The following is a 15,226-nucleotide window of genomic DNA, read 5'->3' as shown; positions in this document are numbered from 1 at the left end:
TCAGGGCTGTGTTTTAAAAAGACATCACTTCATCCTCTAATTTATCTGGTCTTTATCGTGACTTACTTTAAATTTTTTCCCCTTTTATTCCCCCTTGAGTAAAAGGAGGTTAATGTGAGTCATTAGGAATTAAAAAAGCATAATTACATAATAAAAAATAGTTCAGATAAATTTTAATTAGAGCTTAATTTAATGGAATTTGAACCCAGCACACTGGAAATATATAGCTGTAGCTTAAGTCATTAAATTGGATGGCCTTTGCTTAAACTCAGTGGGAATTTAGAGAGATTATTTTGGCTGTTGGAAGACACCATGTTTTTTCCATTAATGCCAGGAAAATATATTGAGCGACTAAAATATTACTAATAAAAATAAATGTGAAAGTTGTAAGTTTCAAACAATGTAAGACCCATAGTTTATACCTGAATATCCAAATGTGTATGTGACATTTCATTAAGCTTAAACCTGAAGACACACTGTATTATGTCTGACCTCTTTAAAAAAGGAACCTAATATTTCCACAATTTGTCATCCTTTGGAATCTAATCGTAATAAGGCAGAAAATGTGAAAGGGTCAGTTCTAAGCTGAGAGCAAGCCCTCATGTGAGTTCTGTGGTACTGGACTCAGATGGGTGGTGGCTCCAGGCCTTCTCAGCATTCCCAGCCCTTCCACTGCCTTCCAGTAGCTTGTTTTCATCCGTAAGATGGGAACCATGAAGTATACCAATTTGGATGGGAGATTATGAAGTAGATTAATTAAAGCCAACACCTACCTCAACCCTTTCCAGAGAGGACAGTGTATATTAAAAGTGAGGCAGACTTTCCAATAGAATTTGAACTCACTATCTCAGAAGTGATTCCTCATTGACCCACTAGACAGTAGGGCCCTGAGTGATGCCCCTATGGTTTCCTCTGTGCCAAGTCAGCCACTGGAGGGAGCCAGTAAGATTCTCACAGTGTAGTTGAATATACTGAACTGGTAGGGAAATATAATTTTAAAATGGCACATGAGGATGACAGAATTTGAACAAAATGCTTTTTATTTATTTATGCCAAAATCTGTGTGAATGTAAAATGCCATCTCGACCATGCTTTATATATGGTGTAGCTTTTTTCTTTGGGGGGAAAAAAAAAGAGAAAGAAGAAGCGTGTTGGTTTTAAGTTTTTTTCAGACTGTATGTGGTTCCCACTGGCAACTGAGTGATGTGGAAAACTCGGACGAGGGAGCAACCTCAGCACATGCGTACCTGGCATGGGCACCCTCTCTGACTCTGTTTGCCTCTTCTGATCTAGGCAGGTATGTAAGGCATTGCTTGTCATTTAGTGCAGCTAGAAATCATGCCTGTGCCTCTCCATGAATAGAAGGATGTGCAGCATGTAAAATTCCTAAAGACAATTTTATTTATAGCTATTGCAAACAATGTTTATACAAAGTTTATTAAATATGTCACCCACATTGATTTATCCCAACCAATCTCTTCAATCACTAATATTTATGTGATGGGTTCAGCTGCAACAATTATTTTATATGCTGTAGAGTATGTTATAACTAGGGATTCACCCTGGCAATTATATGAAAGATAAAATGCTTCCTGAAGACCTCAGGGCAGACCAAGAACTATATTATTGGACACAAGGTGATTTTAACTGAATGTCACAGCACTAAATGTAGAGCAAGAAGTATAGAGCTTCCTATGCTTAAAAATTAAACCTAGATTTGTGTTCTTTCTGATGTTACTCTGTTACATGGAAGGTAGTAAGCTGCTCTGCACATTTCCTTTCCAACATTTACAACTTGGGTCTGGAAACTCTTTTCCTGCCATTTCTGAATTTGTCAGCTCTTGCTCCTCAGCAGCATTGATTGTGCCCAAAATGGGCAGAAGAGTCTCCTTGGCATTTACAAACACCTACAAAGGAAACTCCTCAAGTGACCTGCCCAGGAGGAATTGGCATCTGATGTGAGAGGCTGAAGCATTGTTAACAAAGAAACCAGAATTTGCTGAAGAGCCCAAGGTAACAATTGAAACTATAAGATGAGAAACTCAACAGAACAAACCAAAAAGTTATTTCAAACCACAATTGAACGCAAGGTCTTCTGTTTCCCCAAAGAGACTTTAAAAAGTCCTTTGTTTGGCAAAATTAACTTGACAGACCCATTTTGGTTCAGAGAGCACAGCCTCGGGGCATGGAATGAAAGTAGTCAGTGAAACAAAGAGGTAGCTAAATGTTCTACAAAAAAAAGTTACCTTTGAGTTCGGGCTGCAGTTCATGGTGCAAAGGAGAGGGGAAGAATTTGGCATCTAGGGAGAGAAAGGGGGGTGGGGTGGTAAACAACAAGGAGGAGAGGTGATTGCCCCCGAGACTCTCGGTGTGTTAGGCTAGGAAATGACCTTCGAGTGCAGGCATGTGTCATATTTAGATTACAATTTTTTTCTGTGTTTTAATGTAAACTCCTTGCCTGTCCCCAAGTCCATGTTTTGGTAAGTGGGAGTCCAAACTAAACATTTTATAAAGGCACATAGTGAAAATAAGTAAACTGAAATAATTTGGTTGAAACAGGAATGCAGACCCAGAAGTAACTAGAAGCATTGCACTGACACTTTCACTTCAAAAATCTCTGAGGAGGCTGGGAGGAATCCTCACTGAGAAATGAGGAGTCACCGTAAAACAATTTAATCTTAGGGGACAGAGTGATCCCCAACACTTCCCCAGGGGAGGAATGGCTTCTTCTTGCACTTTAGGGGCAGTCGGATTCTACTCCTTTTTTCCCGCGTCTGCTATTATATTTTTTAAAAACCTATATTTCTCTGCCAGAAAAGATTTTGTTTCCCTAATCAAGTCTTTCTTCCTCTTTAGTTGCTATTGGGTTTGATTTTCAGGTTGCTTCACTGTACAGCCTTTTCTAGTGACTAGCAGTATGTATAGATAATGCAAACATTTGGGAACATGGATTTGGGAATACTGGTCTTGTGTAAAACCAGTCACTCTCAAGTAGAACCTATTGAATTTATAGAAGCTTTGTGGTCACCTCTTTTTAGGAAAGCAATTAACCATGAGATACATGAAGCAATCAATTAACTCTTTATTGAGTGACGCTGGCACAAGGCTACAGCTGGTCAAAAGACACAAGAAGGAACTCCATCTGTAGTGAGTTTGCATTTTCATGAGGAGGGAAGTGAATGATCATTTATCTAAAGAGAACTGTCAAAACAGTATGGAGTGACTCTGATCTTTTTCTGACCAATTTATTATTTGATGCAAAAAAAAAAAAAAAAAAGAGAAGATTTGATTACAACTGGATGAGAGGAATTTGGGCTTTGCCTTATATGTTCATAAAACATCTGTAAGAAAAAGTTAACAGAATCTAAGTAATTAGAGACTCTCATTGTGGCTGCTAAAGGAAAGGTTATAACCTTAATATTAAGTTGGTATCCAGAAAAAATATATATAATCAATTGAAGGGCTACATAGTTTTACATGGTGTGATGGTATAGTATCCTTTCATGCTCTCTCTATGGGGATCTCGGTTTACAACTCTTGACAAAGAGTATTCATTCAGTAGAGCCCCACAGGGTAAATATAGGATAATGTTGCTTACAGAATAAGATTTCCCAAATTTCTGTGTCTTGTGAGACCATGATGACAGATTGTTTGAGGCCTACTTTATGTGTTCCCTCCAAATCCCAACTTCCATTGAATTACCAACCCACATTGCTATCTGATTGCCACAATTCCTTGGAATTATATATCTTAGGCCGTGATAGCATTCAATGATTTCCAGATGCCTTAACAATGATGGTCCACTGGGTAAGGAGTTACCGCAGATTATCTCCTCTTTGATTGTCACAGTTTTGTATGGAATTTATTACCAGTAGAAATATTAACCTAGCTTTCTACAGCTCCCTCTTTCTGAATTCTTTAGACAATACTACACAAAAGGAATCTGTTCTTGTTTTTACTGACATGGAATTGGTCAATGACTTCTGCCAAGCTCCCTGAAAAATCAAGTATGGAATCATAGCCCTGCTGATGCCTTCCATCCTGAGCATAGAAGAAATATCTAGGTTATAAAGACTGGTCGTTCTTCATATAAGCACAGTGGAAAAGGTAGGAGAAGTGGTTGTGTACTGTCAACAATGTGCTGGGCAGGCGGAGCCGAGTTCTTCCTGTGGGCATCTACCTGGGCCTTCATACTGCTGCCATGTGCATGACCTTGGGTTCTGTGCCTCAGACCTATACAAAGCTAATTGTTCTTGTGATTTCCTTTCTGAGCCATTGCAGATGTCCCTTTCCATAACAACTTAATTAACACTTTAAAACAATGATGCATTAATTAATGGCAAATTACAATGAAAATCCCGGAGAATTACACTTTATATCAATATTAATGCCAAATGAGTTCCTACTGGATAGTTTTCTTACAATTAATACAAAAATAGATAATACTAATTAGGCCATCAATTTAAATTTACTATAATTTCAATCCATGTCATCTATCTGTTCCTCAGCACAAAGCAATTCCAGTCTACCATACATTTGTGCAGCAACAGGGATGCCTGCATGGCAACAGGGATGCCTGGATCATCTTTAGGGTATTGTGAGGTGAGCTTGAATTTTGTATCCTAGTTATTGAAAACAGAGTCTGTGTGTTTGTGTGTGTTTGTGCACACACGTGTGTATGCTTATGCATGTGTGCATGTATATGTGAGAGCTCTAATACTTTAGTAAAAGAAATGCCTTGATTTGAATAAAGTTAAGTACTCAACCTTATAATATGCATGGCATAAGTCATTAGGCTCGGTTTAGTAGATTGCATATAATTCAGGTTAGTTTCCACTCTCAGGGTCATGACTCAGGTGTTAGAAGAACTGTAGTATCTGAGGACAATTTTATGTGAGCAGACCTAAATCACATCCTCCCCATTCAAAACTGACATGATCTGCACCTGTGACATTTTATTTTCATTGCTTCTAGTAAAGAAATGTTCCTTTCAGCATCAGGAAGAGAGAGGGCTCAAAAGGTTAATTTCACAATGTTTACTGAAGAAGGAAAAATGTGACAGTGGGTCCTCAATCGCAACTATTTTATTTCGTAAGTAACTCTTCACACTTTCTTTTCATGTTGAGACAGGCTTGGCATCTAGAACATTCAGAATCTGAAAAACATTTTGTTTCTAAGTCAAAACACACTTGACTAAATATTTTCATAAAATCTTAAGTATCTTATTCCTGTGGAGTCTTTCAATGATAAGAGAGCATGCTAGGACACATTTCTTCAGGCTTGATCTCAAATTATAGTCTCTTGACAATAAATTCCAAAATACTGGGAATACTGGTATATACCTTACTAAAGTGCCTAAAAAAGATATTTAATAAAATAACCAGTTACAGTGCATAAGTAGATATGGAAATTTGCCAACAAGAAAAAAATCTTGCAATGGTAAAAATCTCTGACGTTAGAAGAGATAACATCAGAATGTTGTCTCAGTCCTTGCACCTCTGGAAATTTTTCCTGCATATATTGCTCACTCTTTTTAGCAATTTGAGTTACAACCAGGCCACTCCTGAAGATCTCTTTTTCCTTGTATTGAAAGACAAGAAAAACTTGGTTCTTTATAGTTTACTTTTCTCATGTTCTAAATCAGCAGTAGAAATTTCTGCTTGCCCAGGTGTTCTCAAAGAAAGTAGGCAATGGGCCTAAATGAAGTCTGGCAGAAAGAAATTAATTTAAAAAATCAATAAGCTCTACCTTTGTTTTTATTTAGCTTTAGGGGAATACATACCAGTGACATTTACCTTGGACTAGGTCTCCATGACCAAAATAACAAGAACATGTCAGAGTGGATCAGGGTTATGGGTGATCCATTCCACCTCCTCAGCCTGGTTCAGCAGTAGATGATGAAGACAGGTGAAAACTTGACCTTGCAGGGCTAGTTGGTATCATATAGTCATGCTTCTGCCGTATGTATCTACCTCAGGCATCAAAATTACATAATTCAAGATGTATTCTCAGGTTGCACTGTAGAGTTTTTCATAAAGATGGTAAAATCAGTAAGCTAGTTCATCTATATGTCATTAATTATATGCTTGAAATTTCTTAAGGTAATTCTAAAAACTAAATAGCACATATTCATAGCTTAGCTTAGTATCTCAAGTAATGTTTGTTTGCCTCTTTCAGTATCACTCTTGTATTCTTTTCTATCCTTTCCCTATCAGGAAACATCAGTAAAAGACTGTAAACTTAGAAGCATTCTGAGGTGGAACATGCATACAAAGATATGGATTGTGTCATGTTTCAGGCAGATGAATGTTTTCAAGTTTGTTTTTTTATTGGTCTTTCAGCAAGGTTATTATAAAAAGAAACTATTTAGGTTATTCTTCTAGTTTCAGGTTTATTTTTCTTTATTGTTATTGTTTATATTATTGCAGATGTCTCTATTTTCCCCCTCTTTTCCAATCCCCTCCACCAGCCTCACCCCCACTAGCTTCATGTTTATTTTGAAATAGTTGAATGTAAAAAGTGGTGTCTCACGAATATTGATTAAAAGTAGTGACTTCACAAAGAAAAAATTAGCCTCTTTATCAATTTTTTTTCCTGATTTTCTACACACACATTCATGAAAACTCAAAACAAACAGGAACTGTAAGATCCAAGTGGTTATATCTTGACTTACCTGATGAGTAGAAAACTATTGCCTCAAGCCTTCTTCCCCTGGGGGATTTTTGTTATGCTGCCTGATTCTCAACTCTGCATTAGATGGGGATTCAAGTACCAGCTCTACCCTGGGAAAGTTATCTATCCTTTCTAAGATTTGGTTTTCTCATCTACGAAGTGGAGGGATAATAAGAGTGATTTTTTCAAGACTGAACAGAGGTGCTTAAACAGTGTTTTGCTTATTTAATTCAAGTTCTGCTAGTTATTTGAAAATTCATTCATTGCTTCTACAAACATTGATTGATCAATCACCTTGCATAATGCCAATCACAGGACTCCAGCAATACAAAGATGATTAAGATAGTCTCTATGCACCTTTTACCCCATTCTCCCCCAACCAACCCCCTCCTAGTTGAAAACCTTCCAAGTGATCTTCATATCTGTGATTCTGTTCCTGTTCTGGTTGTTTGCTTGGTCTTTTTGTTATTGTTGTTCAGTTGTTAACAGTTGTGAATTTGTTGCCATTTTCAATGTTCATAGTTTTAATCTTCTTCTTTTTCTTAAATAAGTCCCTTTAACATTTTATATAATAATGGCTTGGTAATGATGAACTCCCTTAGCTTTACCTTGTCTGGGGAAAGCAGGGATTAAGAAGCATAAAATGGTAAGCACAAAATAAGGGGATGTAAAGGATAGTATAGGAAATGTGAAGCCAAAGAATTTATATGCATGACCCATGGACATGAACTAAGGTGGGGGGTTGTTAGAGGGAGTTGCGGTACCAGGCAGAGTGAAGCAAAGGGGGAAAAATTGGGACAACTGTAATAGTATAATCAGTAAAATATATTTTGAAATAAATAAAGTCTTTATGCAAAAGAACTTCACAGTTTAGAGGAGCATAGATGTAAATAATTAAAATACACTACGCTTTGGTAAAGATATTAACAAAATACTATAAAACAACAACAAAAAAAGTGGAGAGGCTAACTCTGGGGAATTTGGGACAAGATCCACACAGCACGGGGTATTTGAGTTACAACCCAGCAAAGAATAAAGGCAATGCCATTGTAAGAAAGAAATAGAGATGCAGAAAAGAGGTGCATTTATCCTGTGACAAGCTATGCTATGTGTGGATATGACATATCTGGATTCACAACACTCTGTGAGGATAGAAAGTGTTCAAGCATGATTAGATGTAAATTACCAAAACTATACTTTTTCCTGTTTATAACTCTGGGAAGTTTGGTAAACTTTAAGAGAAAAAAATGATGCTTAACTTTTGATTTTACTCTGATAGAACTTCAAGACTAGATACAAACTGGGAATGATTTTAAACACTCAGAAACTGCTGCAACAGTGCTGGTGAGATGTGACATGTCTTCAGTTCACATAGTGGCAGAAGGGATGGTTCCAGGAGGCTCTACTGAACCGACATCCAGAAAAAATGAATAGAAAATGGTTAGCATTGGTATAGGAGACATGTCCAGGATGAGTCTGAAAATTCTAGCTTCTCTGATAGTCTTTTAATAAACTCCTAAATGTAAGTTTGAAGGATCCATTATAGATGCCCTTCTATAGCAATGTTGTGATACGAAAGGCAACTATTTATACTATATTTCCAGTAGCTTCTTTTATGAAAGTACTTTTGAAGGTGATTTGCACGTACACCTACACTGTGAGCCACAGATATTTTATTTAAAAAAAGAAGAAATCATGTTCTACAAACCCTTTCTCTACCTGTGTTATTCAGCATAAGTAATTACTTTATTTACCACTAACCTCTGTCGGAGTTCTTTTGAATGCAGGTTCAAAAGTACATTCCATGAATACATCTTTTTCCAATGGGTGTTAAAACCTGCTGGCAAAATATGTGTTATTTTATATCCCTATGGAAAAAAAGGCCAAGTACATGAATAGACAATTGATAATAAAAACAAAATGAATAATGGCTTTCATAAGAAAAAATGTTCAATTAACTTAGTAATTAAAATTAAAACTAGTTTCAAAATGACAAAAGATAATCTCTATAAAGGATAATACACAATGCTGGCAGAATGTTAGGGAGATGAACATTTTCTTACAAGGTTAGTATACTTTCTGGAAAAATTTACAGCTACATGAGAAGAACATTAAAACTATTCTTCAATCCCATTTCTAAAAAACATATTTTAAGGAAATAATTAGGGATATAGTTAGGCAAGCCTTAATTAATGTTTAAGATGAACAACTATAAGATAATGTCTAGATAAATTCTTTATTTATTAAAAACATACTTCCCAAAACAAGTTTAATGACACAAGGTAATACTTATGCCACATAAGTAACAAACTATATATGCCACAAAATTTTGATTTTTTAAAAATTTATTTATTTATTCATTTGTTTATTTATTTATTTTTAGAGAGAGGGGAAAGGAGAGAGGGGGAGAAACATCACCGTGTGGTTGCCTCTCACTCGCGCCCCCAACTGGGGACCTGATGTGCAACCTAGTAATGTGCCCTGACTGGGAATCGAACCAGCAACGCTCAATCCACTGAGCCACACCAGCCAGGCAGAATTTTGATTTTTTAAAAGAGTTTACTTGTGCATTCAAAAACAAGGAAATAGAAAGAAACTGAAATATCAGTATTCATTTTCTATGAATGTTGAGATTACTGGTAATTTTTGTTATCATTACTGTTCTATTTTTAAGTTTCTAAAGTAAAGCATAAAGATTTTTTAAAATGAGAGGGAATTATTCAAAGCAATTTATTTTAATACACTTTCATTAGTATTGGGCATTATTTCAAAATCACCTATTTTTCTTTGTGTATTTTATATGTTTTATGTACATTTTTAACAAGTAACAAGCACAGACATCAAAATCGGCTCAGTAATATAGGAAAAATACCACATGGCCATAGACATATGTTTATTTAACTACAATTTTTCTAGAAATTGCTCATCATTTAGTCAATATTTACTGAGAGACATAAGTTCGTAACATGTCAGAGATGGGAAGGATGAGAAAAAATGCAGTCCAGACACTCATTTTACAAGTGGGCTTTGTGGAAACTTATTTTCATTGTGAGGCACTTGGAAGCCATTGAAGGATTTCAAACATAAGCGTGAGATAATTAGGTTATTTTGATAAGAATTTGGATGGTTGACTAGCGAAGTAATAGTTGAGGAACAGGACATCAAGAAAGAAGGCTGTTTTAATAACCCAGGGAGGAAGTAATAAAACCCTGAATTGGGAAAGTGGTAGCTGGGTTGGAGAGCAGATGCGGTTTTGGAATAAAGGGAGCCAAATATAGGGTCATGGAAGATGATTTGATTTTGCGTGGTGGGAGCACAATGCAATATAGATCATGTATCATAAACATATACACCTTAAACCTACATCACCCTATTAACCAATGTCACCCCAATAAATTCAATAAAAAAGAAGTAGCATTGACATGATAGAGTCAGATTGATTATGGTGATTTAAAAAAAAGAGGAGTTCAGTATAATTGAGTTTTCTAAGATAAGTAACAGTAGAATGTGATGCCATTGCCTGAAATAAGGTTTCAAATGCTTGTCCACAATTTCACCACACTGTGGGCTTTTAATAAAATCAACTCATTGACTAATCAGGTTACATTTATGTCTTCTTTAAAGACACCTGAATTTAGATTAATAGTTATCTATTCTTAGCTTTATGTAGTTTTGAGACATGCAAGAAAAGACTTAGGACATGTCCATTAAACTTAAAGATGCATTAATAAAAGTTAACAGGGATACACCAATATGTTCTGTGCCATTTTTGCATAAGCCATCATTTTCACAGCAACAACCGCAAAGTAATGCCTAGAGAAATAGAACTATTTTCAAGTTTTCTACTTTATATCAATTAGAAACTAATCTGAAATGTTTCAGTTTAAAGGTGGAAGATATTTCTGGTCCAGTCACTAGCTTTAATTAGTTGTTTTTAAACCAGTATATTTTCTTCCTTTCTTTGGGCTCCATATGTTCTTTTCCACTGAGATATGGATTTATGCCCTCAATGAGATACAGTAAACAGCCATATTCATAGAGTGAGCTTTCTTGCAGGCATGTTCTGTTGACATTACTATGCATATAAAAATGATCTTAGGAAAAAACAATTTAAAAGTATGGTATGTAAGAGTTTATTCTTTTATTTTACTTAAGTTGTTATAGAGTCAACTAACTCAGCATTAGAATGATCTCAAAGTATTAGATTCCAGCCATGCACCCAATGCTTCTGCCACGCCCTTACCAGGTGATCAAGTCCTTGTTTGAATATCCCACAAAAGGGCTATTTGTTCTGTAAATATATTTTAAAAGTTTATCTTCTAGCAAGTTCAAATATGCCTCCTTGTAACCTATCTTGCTGGTTCTAGCACAATACAACCAGGGCCCCATTTATATATACCACTGGAATAATTCATCTAAACTGTATGTTCTACTGTGTTGGTTCAGGCTCTTAGATAAGCAGATAGCAAAACAGAATTAAAGTACAAGAGAATTATTAGTGGTATTTCCTGTGTGCCTGTACACATGAAGTACAGGGAGCTGGAGAATACAGTGAGAGTCTTCAGACTGAGATGCAGGAATGACACTTGTGAAAGGAGAAGGGGAACACAAGGGGAGTGGGTAGGAAAAGTCTCAGGATTCATGCTGCAAAAAACCAAATGAAGAGAATACATGCAATGTATTATAATAAAAGTCATGCTAGTTTTAGGTTTTTGTTTCCATAAATCAAAATAACAAAATATTCTATAAGAACATCTACATAGTTTTGAGGCAGAAAAGAAAACCTATTTAAACTAAGAATTAGCTAAATATATATATCGTATCGTATTGTATCGGCAGCCGTCCGTCTCGAGAGACGATGGTGTAGCTTCTTAAGAGTCTATCTGCACCGCCAAGAATGGCTGTGCAGTCCGACTCGGGAGTGACACGGTATCTGTCTCCTCCCGTGTTGAATCGACATCTTGCGATGACGCTGGAGTGTCCTCTCCAGTGAAGCTGAAGCTACAGAGCCTGGGCAGGGTGATATGGAGGGTCTGCTGTTGCCCATGCAGCAGACCCCCCCTCTCTTCGCAGCTGAAGGGTCCAAGGGAAAGACGGAGTCAATACAGCTTGGCTTCAGGTGCGCCGCAGGAGTTGCCGGTGTTGACTACAACGTCAAACCGCCTTAGGGACTCCGGCTCTGGATTTTCTGTCGGGGTTTACTCCCTTAGCCTTTCCCCTGAAGAGGTATGCCACAAGGCAGCAGAGGTTTTTTGGAGTCAGAGTTTTCCTTCTCTGATGTGCCCTGACTGGAAGATCGAACCAGCGACACTTAGCTCGCAGGCCGACGCTCAATCCACTGAGCCAAACCAGCCAGGGTATAAAGATATATATATATATATATATATATTATTCAGGATTCATTTGAGCAAACAAAAAATTCACTATAGGTACTACCAACACAAAGAGTTTTATATAAATAAATGATGAGTGTTGAAAGGGTTTTGAACAGTGAACAGAAGTAAAGAGGGTTGGAAGAAAAAAAGATACAAAAGGAGTGATGCTAAAAGATCAGAAGCTGTTAAGACCCTTGAACTTGAGTCAATGAACCTATTATATCTTCTGCTGCCTTTGTGAGATGCTGTTGCAGTGTGCTTGGCTCTCAGTTGACCAGATGAGTACTTCCTGAACCAAGGCTGAAGCCAAGAAAAAGGAGTTTGATCTACCCATTCTGCTTGAGTCTAGAATCAATCTATCTCTGTTGCTGCTGCTACACCTATTGCCAGTAATTGTCACACTTATGGAGCCAGAGGAGGCAACTTTGTTCTTCCCCCTGTCTTCTTATATTCCACTAGTACTTTCTATTAGTAGAACTCATCAGGGAGACAGCTGGCAAGAAAGACTGAGAAATGTAGCTTGCAGATTTCTAGCCTTCTTTAGTACACAGAAAAGCACAGAAGTGCAATAGGAGCTGAGGGCAAATAGACAAATGTCAGTCAACACTGAACTCAAGAATGTGGAAGCAGTAGAATAAAATAGAAGTGAGAATTGAAATTACATAAAAATTTTCTAGTTTTATTGCATTGTAATAAACTTTTTTCTTATATGGTTTCTATTTTTCTGTATTAATGAGATTTTTGTGTGCTTTAACATAATAATTACAACATATTTTTTAAAAGAACTTGCATCCTTTACCTTTGGTGTATAAAAAAGACAAGTTACACACACATTTATTTATCCTTAACATCCATATTGCCTTTATCAATATTTTTTGTCCAAACTCCCCTTTTACATAAGCAGAAGAATTCTGGTCATTGAGCTTGGGAAGAGGATGGAAAGGAATTAATCGTGGACTGCAAAGATTATAGGTTTTAAAAGATCTACCAAAACATTTCAGCCCCATTTATCATTCATGAGGTTCTAAATAATATACCCATATATTGCCCCCCATTGATCATTCCTACACCCTGAAATTACCCCCTAAATAAACTAGATGCACCCAGGTAATTGTTTTAGATTTTAATTTCTTAGGATATCTAGGCTAAGTTACAGGCAAATTCATAACAGAGATTATGCTAAGCATCATTTTGAGAAATCTGGGCAAAAAAGAAAAAATAATCTTCATTAGTTACAGAGTAAAAAAAATAAATAAAATAAATAGCACTCATGGATTTGGAATAGGGTAGACAAAATGGGACCTGAAAAAACTTTTCTAGGTTGCCTAACATTTTTCATATCAAAAACAAGAGAGCCAGTAATAGAGTTCAGAAAAATATATTTTCTTCCTTCTTCATCCTTGCTACTCCTTCTTCACCTACTATATACAGTCTTGATTGAATATTCTGAAAGTAAAAGTAACAACATTCTGTCTATCTGTCCATCATCATCATTATCTTTAAATTTATAAACATACTATATATATTCACAATATGTGTACTTTATATATAATCTATACATATATGTATGTGTGTCTTTTATTCTAGGCTACTTTTACATTTACTGCTTAACTTAGTGGATTTCTGTACACCATTTAGATCATTCAACCTTGACTCTTCTCCATGGTTTTCTCTTACTCCCATAGTGCTATGACTTCTGTTGATTACAAAATTACCAGTAAGTTTTGTTAGCTGCTTTTTATTCCTTCAGCTCTAATTATTTCATTTTTTAAATTTTTATTGAATTGGGGTGACATTGGTTAATAAAATTATATAGGTTTTAGTGTAAAATTTTATAATACATAATCTTTACATTGTATTGTGTGTTCAACACCCTCAAGTCTAGTCTCCTTCCATCACCATTTATTCCCCCTTTACCCTCTTCTACTTTCCCCTACCACCCTTTTACTCTGGTAATCACCATACAGTTGTCTATAACTTTTTCTTTGCTTAATCCCTTAACCATTTTCACACAGCTCTCTGACATCCCCCTTTCTGACAGCTGTCAATCTGTTCTCTATATTTATGAGTCTGTTTCTTTTTTATTTATTAGTGTATTTTGCTCATTAGATTACACATATAAGTGAAATCATATGGTACTTGTCTTTCTCTGACTGGCTTATTTCACTTAGTATAATACTGTTCAGGTCCATTCATGCTATCGTAAAAGATAACACTGCCTCCTTTTTTATGGCCTAATAGTAGTCCATTGTGTAAATGAACCACAGCTTTTTTAAATCCACTCATCTACTGATGGGCACATGGTCTGCTTCCAAATCTTGGCTATTGCAAATAAGGCAGCAATGAACTAAGAGATGCATATATTCTTTTAAATTTGGGTTGCAGGTTTCTCAGATATATTTCCAGAAATGGAATCACTGGATCATGAAGCAGTTTCATTTTTAATTTTTTGAGGTAATTCCATACTGCTTTCCATAAAGACTGCACCAATCATCATTTCCACGAACAATATTGATCAAATTTCTGTATTGTTCAAATCATTACTTTAATAATTTTTTAGAAATATAGCTTCACAGATTTTGCCAAAACTTGAGATTTGTTGTTATCTTTGTGCATGAAAGGCAGCTTATTATTAGTGAAGTTCTAGGGTCATAAAAAGTTTAAGCTACACTTTTTTTAATAGCATTTGTTACAGAAGAGAAACTGAAAATAACTTGGTTTTAATTGCTTTGTTAAATTACACTTGACTCTCTATTGTTCCATATACCACCAATAACACATTCCTCAATCTTAGCTTGGATGTCTTTTACTAAATTAATTTGAAATTAACTTCTTAGGGCACTCTTATGGACTTCCGGCCAAGAAGGAGACCTAGACAGACATTCTACATCTCCCTCCACAACTAAGAAAGAATACAACTACTTCAAAACTAGAGACAAGCAGAAATTCCAGAAAACCGAGCTGCATGCAAGTCCAATGAACAAAGATATAAAGAAGAAATACTCATCCACACAGGTAGGAGGGATGTAGAGGATGCGGTGTGATGGCAGCAACAGCAGCAGTAACGGCAGCAACAGGCCAGCGGAAAGCACAATCATATGTTTTAAAAATTCGAGAGGGATACCTGGGGAGTGCTCCTAGCACCATACTAGACCATGCAGCTCATGGTCTTAGCACCA

General features: G+C 36.2%; 1 long non-coding RNA gene across 1 annotated transcript; it reads left to right on the top strand.

Annotated features, from left to right (window-relative positions):
* Positions 1-1,855: 1,855 nt before the first annotated feature.
* Positions 1,856-15,183, top strand: LOC150015222 (uncharacterized). The gene is made up of 4 exons (XR_016509978.1): positions 1,856-2,013; positions 3,923-4,107; positions 4,975-5,091; positions 14,885-15,183. It is a non-coding gene; the product is annotated as an uncharacterized LOC150015222 (long non-coding RNA).
* Positions 15,184-15,226: the final 43 nt, after the last annotated feature.

The sequence above is a fragment of the Furipterus horrens genome, unplaced genomic scaffold, assembly GCF_987537825.1.
Source record: "Furipterus horrens unplaced genomic scaffold, mFurHor1.1.pri manual_scaffold_3, whole genome shotgun sequence".
Lineage (NCBI taxonomy): Eukaryota > Metazoa > Chordata > Mammalia > Chiroptera > Furipteridae > Furipterus > Furipterus horrens.
Note: the sequence above shows the minus strand (reverse complement) of the source record. Positions and strands in the feature narration are given on the sequence as shown.